We start from the raw sequence: 6,142 nt of genomic DNA on the forward strand, positions 1-6,142 counted from the left end.
AAAAAAAATGACCAAAAATATTTCTAATATGGCAAAATTAATTTGCAAGAACATGTGAATTAAGAAAAGGGGGGGCTAACTTCGTCCCTAGTTCTCCTAGGACAATTGTTTTTCTTTCTAAATGTTTATAAAAATTCAGTCTTTCTAAATATGAAAAAATAATTTTTCTATGGGTGACGGTTAAAAAGCTATTCTAATTGTTTATCAGTAAGTAAAAAATCGACATGTTTTTGCAAAATAATTTTACACTGTTTAATAGTTATTTATGTACCAAGTCAGTAAAGTGACTCTTTATCAAACGAGTCTGATATTACGAGCAGAGGGAGTGAAACGAGCGAGGCGAGTAACAGGCCAGTTCGATAAAGAGTCTTTACTGACGTGGTGCATACAAAATTTTATCGCCAATCATAAAAAACATTAACACTTACTTAATTACATCCTTCTAATGAAAAAAGAGTGTGTGTACTTTGTACGCACGTAAGAAGTTATACTTCTATTATTATGATTTCAACGAAATAAATATATTTTAAACAGTTTTATCGTATTTTTATTTAAATAATATACTAATTTTAATACTTAAAGTAAAATACCAAAAACTAAAAATACCGTTAATAGTTACGTCATTGTTTATGAAGTGTAGCCTCCCGCAGCGAAGTTGCTTTTCCCGTGATGAATAGTAGAAAATCTAAATAAATGCTAACAAATTATCAGTACCTACCTTCCATGAAGCTTAAATAAGACTCTCAGAACACCGAGAGGAACCACCTCCAACCCTCTGAAGTCACAAGAGGCAAGCCTAAGGTCTCCAGTCTCCAGTTTTTATAAGGAAGTTTTTGCACCTCCAGGAGGGCAACTTAGCTGGCAGTTAGCACCACCTTTGTGGTAACTTCACCGATAAGGGTTTTCGGTGTACGCTGTGAGGAACACTCTTGGGAGCCATATCTGGTCTAGTAGGTTTGTTTGGGAACATATATATTTACAGTGCAATAGTTATTCGCCGATACCATTTTACACATTTTTATTAATATCCAGAACATTTACCTGATTCACTGTCATATACCGTGACTATATTTATTTTGTATTCATTTTTTTTATCTCTTAATATCACCTACATATAATTTAATAGCGTTCCTACACCTATATGACTATATTATGTAAAAGAAGATAATTTGGGCCCAAATAACTCTTTTTCCCATACAGTAGTTCCTTACATTTATTGTTTTTTTTTTGCATTATTATTAGGCTTGTCCTCATTTTTTTTCTCTTTTGATAACCATATATTTTAATATTATTAGTTTGTTCTTTGTAATTTAAATTCATAAATTTGCTTGCGTAACTTAACTTCATTTGCATATTAAATTAAATTCAATCCCTAATCACTATCCCCTCAGGATAGCTTTTAGTTTCACTCTTTCAATTTAGGAACCACGAGTCAGAAAAAGGATCTTTGCATCCAGGACTACGTCGGTTCAAATAGGCTGGTTGGCCATCCAACTCATTGAGTTATATATTTATATTGTTTATTTTAGGTAGGTATTTTGATTAGTCATTTTCCTGTAATATTTAACATTGCTGTACGTATTACAATCGTACGATTATTTGGTGAAGGTTGTTGTTTAACCTAAATGTAAGTTGGGGGTACGCTCCATATAAGAGCTACTCCAGTACTAATGTAATCATAGTTTTCAGATTTATATTTTCATATTTATCTTCAGATAGGTAATTATTTCCCATTGTCATTTTAGAGTTACATAGTTTGTATTTTTTCTAACTCAGAGGTTGCTAAGATCTAAGTAGTTATATTTAATAAATATTTATTTGTTTTTGCATATCAATTATTTTTTTGTTTCTTTTCCCTCACTTTTGACTTTATTGATTTAATTTATTGAATATTTTACAGCAGTGTAAGATACCTGGGAGGTTGGTCAATCCCGATCTTCTGGCGCCCGCAATTTAGTCTATTTTATTTATCTCTTATATTTTTCTATTTTTATTATATTATTATTTATTCTATCTATTTTATAAGCCTCTCTTTGTATATTCATATTTCTGGTTCTAGTCATCATCCCTCTTTAGTTTAAGCTACTGTTCTTCGACAGGCATGCAAACGAGCCGTACCCATCCTTGAGTGTCAAGTCGTTCTCTTGCATTTCTTGCTAGCCAATTCTATTTAGTTTGTCTCTGTCTCCCCATACTTCTATTATCAGTTCATCACCTGTCCTCCTTCACTCATTTCATCATTTTTGTTTTACAAATACTACTGCAAAGTAGTACCTATCACCGTCTTATATATAATCGAATTAACAAAAACACCATTTCATACTATATTCGCATTAATACGAAACTTAAAAGATTTAAGAATTCTTTTACACGAAATAAAAATTTCGTATGACAGTAATGACAGAAGGCTCTTGCATGATGGCCGATTTCGATGTTTAATCGATAGTTGTTAGGTATCAATACTGAATACCTAATTACTAAATCTGTAAAGTTTTCATTTGTGTTTTATAAATTTAATTGCAAAATACTACAGAATTTCATTTTCTGACATAAATTTAATTAATAATAACGTAAATTTTGTACAATATTTTTAATAATTAAAGTAAATAAATTTTAAGTTCACTCAAATAAATAATCGATTACTGCCATCGACCACTTACATTCAATCTCAGTTAATTTGATTAATCGCGGCAGGTAAAGTAAAATTCTTCTTTCAGTACAATAAAGTGTTACTTTACTGCCGCAAATGAGTAGAATAATGAATGACTTTAGTGACGGTTGGCGATAAAATTACTTTTTGTCATTTTTGTTTTAATTAAGTTAACAGTGTAAATGTTCTTTCATAAACTATCCAAAGTATTACTGTAACTTCATCATTTTCTGACTTATAGTGTTGCAAAAAAAATTAATTTGGGATAAACAAATTAAATAACTTTTAAACTATTTGACAGATTGCTTTGAAATTTAGGTTATGATTTAAGCACCGGAAGTCTCAGCATTCCGTGTAATTAGAAGGTTCCAAGTAAATTTTTAGATAAGTTATGAACATTTATAAAATCTCAAAATTTATGACTTATTTTGCAATTTTCTAAGCAACAAATAAGGATAGACATATTCACCGAACGCCATATTGAAGTTTTTTATACAATTTATGAGTTCCTTATTCTCAAATTTGTTTGGAATGCTTCACTTTTTAGTAATAGACGAAAAAAGCGAAAATTCACCGTTTTTTGATCTTCATTTGTTTATAACTATGTATATCATCAAAATCGGCTGAAGGAAACATATAGGTTATTAATATAGATGTCCATACTACTCAAAAAATTTAGTTTCGGCCTGGAGGGGGATGTGTCACGAGAAAAATCTTATTTCCCTGGACTACTTACTCCGGTCTAAATTTGAACAAGCTTTTGTGTTTGGCAGCAGGGCAGCGTTGATAACAGACTACCGCGCGTTTTGAGAAGAAAATGGAAACAAGTGAATTTCATGTGCTCATTAAGCATTATTTTTTGAGGAAAATTAAACAAACCAAGGCTAAGCTTGTTTTCGCGATATGGTGTTAGCCGATCAAAGATTGAAAGTGAGAGATATTTTGGAAGCAACAGACATCTCACATGGTTCAGTGGTTTCAATTTTGAATGATCACTTGTCTATGAGAAAGCTCCCAGCAAGAGGGGTGCCATGTTTGCTCAAAATCGACCACAAACGCAACCGTGTGGCAATATCAGAATTAATGGGAATTAATGTTTGACGTTGTTCTGACGCAATATGGACGATATTTTGCTCCGTTTCGTAATCGTGGATAAAACATCGATCCACTACAACACACCGGAGACCAAACAGCAGTCAAACCTCGGGGTCAATCGGCGCCAAAAAAGGCAAAGGTGGGTTTGTCAGTAAATAAAGCCATGACGACTGTTTTTTAGGATTCACGCGGTATAATCCACATTGCAGTTGTCTACCTTCAAAAGGGGCAAACAATAAATAGCGAATATTATACCATCTTAATTAGGTCGATTCAATGGGGAATTAAATACCGACCGCATTTTTCCAAGAAAAAGATATTTTCCATCAGGACAATTCAAGAATGCACACATATGCAGTTTACTTGGCAAAAATCTATTAATTAGGCTACGAATCGCTCCCTCGTCCGCCTTATTTTCCAGATTTATCGCCGAGTGACTATTTTTTGTTCCCAAACTTGAACGGCTCGGCGGATTCCCGAACTTGAATATTTAACTTCAACGACGAAATCATCTCAAAAACAAATGCCTATTTTGACGACCTCGACAAATAATATTTTTCGGAATGGATAAAAAAATGGAGAAAAAAATATTACTATAAACGATCATAACTTCGAAGTGGTTAAAGAATTTAAATATCTATGAGCAACAATTACCAATATCCAATTAAAAAATCTTCAATTTAAGATTTGCTGATAACTCTTATAGCACCAGATGAGCAAGCAATGTTTGATCTCCTGCGAAGAGTTGAGTACCAAGACAATAAAGTTTGTATCAATAAAACTAAGACAAAAATAATGGTGGTCGACAGATTCGACACTATTCAACTGACTAACATGTTACCATAGAATATCAGATACCATGTTACCTAGATTATGTTACCATGTTACCTTATTATCAGAATATGAATACATGTTACCATAGAATACCAAGAATAGCAGATAGTAAACACCTTTGTCTATCTCGGGACTAGTATAACTAACGATGGTAACTGTGAAGCAGAAGTTCGGAGACGTATTGGTATGGCAAAAAATGCGATGAGTAGCCTAACTAAAGTTTGGAAAGATAGATCTATCTCTCAAAATATCAAAATGAGACTGGTGAATGCCCTTGTATTCTCAATATTTATATACTGAGCAGAGACTTGATGCCTTTGAGATATGGTGCTGGAGAAGAATGCTGCGCATACCTTGGACAGCTCATAGGACAAACGTTTTCCATTCTAAACCAACTCAAGATTAAAAAAAGGCTGTCCACAATATGTCTGCAACGAATACTGCAATTCTTTGGTCACGTGGTTCGCAGAGGTGACGACAGTTTGGAGAGATTAATTGTTTCTGGAAACGTTCCAGGGAGAAGATCAAGAGGACGATCACCAACTAGATGGTCCGACCAAATAAATAATTCAGCTGGAAACTCATTCTGCGAAGCTCTTAGAGCAGCTGAAGATAGAGACCAATGGAGAAATATTGTTAGGAATATTGGAAGAAATCACGATCATCAGTAATGGGGAAACGACAAAAGAGAGAGAGAGAGAACAGTCACCAATGACAACAAAATAGATCGAGAAGTTGTAACGCGAATAATGTCAGGAAACAGATGATGCAACTTTCTTTGAAATGCAACATTTGATGAAGTCAAAACTGCTCTCACGGTTCGAGGTGCAAAAATCCAGATATAAGTATGGTTTGTTCAACAGTAATTGGTTTGAGTTCAATTAGTGCGGTCGTAAATATTATTAAATTTATCTGACCTGGCCCATTGTTAAAACCCACCCGGAGCGATAAGCCACCGAGGTAGACAGAGTTGGTCTTTTGCAATTAACACTGACTAGACGGTACTCCCATAATAAAGCCTAAAATAAATTTTACCTGAAACCGGGCCTTTTATACTATTATCGGTTAATCCGGGCTGTTTATAGTGGTAACTAATTGAACTTAACCATTTACTGTTTAACATACCATATATAAGACTATATAATACGACCAGCAGTCGGGTATGGAAGCGAAACATGGACGCTAACAAAAAGGGAAGTAAATAAATTGCTGGTGTGGGATGTGGGAACGTAAAATCCTTCGAATGATATATGGCCCTTGCAGAGACAGCGTGACAAACGAATGGAGGCGCAGAAACAATAGCGAGTTAGAGTCTCTATTCGGAAAGAAACATCTAGTCAGATATATAAAGGCCAGTAGTGTTTTGGGAAATGCCAGATGGGAGAAGGTCTGTAGGACGACCTAGAAAAGGTGGAAAGATATGCAGAGAAGATCTAGAGAAAATGAGAATGAGACAATGGGAAGTAGTGACACAGGACCGACAAACATGGAAGGCAATAGTAAACGCGGCAAAGGCTCACGAAGAGTTCTAACGACATTGATTATGATTGATGATGATGATGT

Source organism: Diabrotica virgifera, chromosome 9, assembly GCF_917563875.1.
Source record: "Diabrotica virgifera virgifera chromosome 9, PGI_DIABVI_V3a".
In the NCBI taxonomy this organism is placed as follows: Eukaryota; Metazoa; Arthropoda; class Insecta; order Coleoptera; family Chrysomelidae; genus Diabrotica; species Diabrotica virgifera.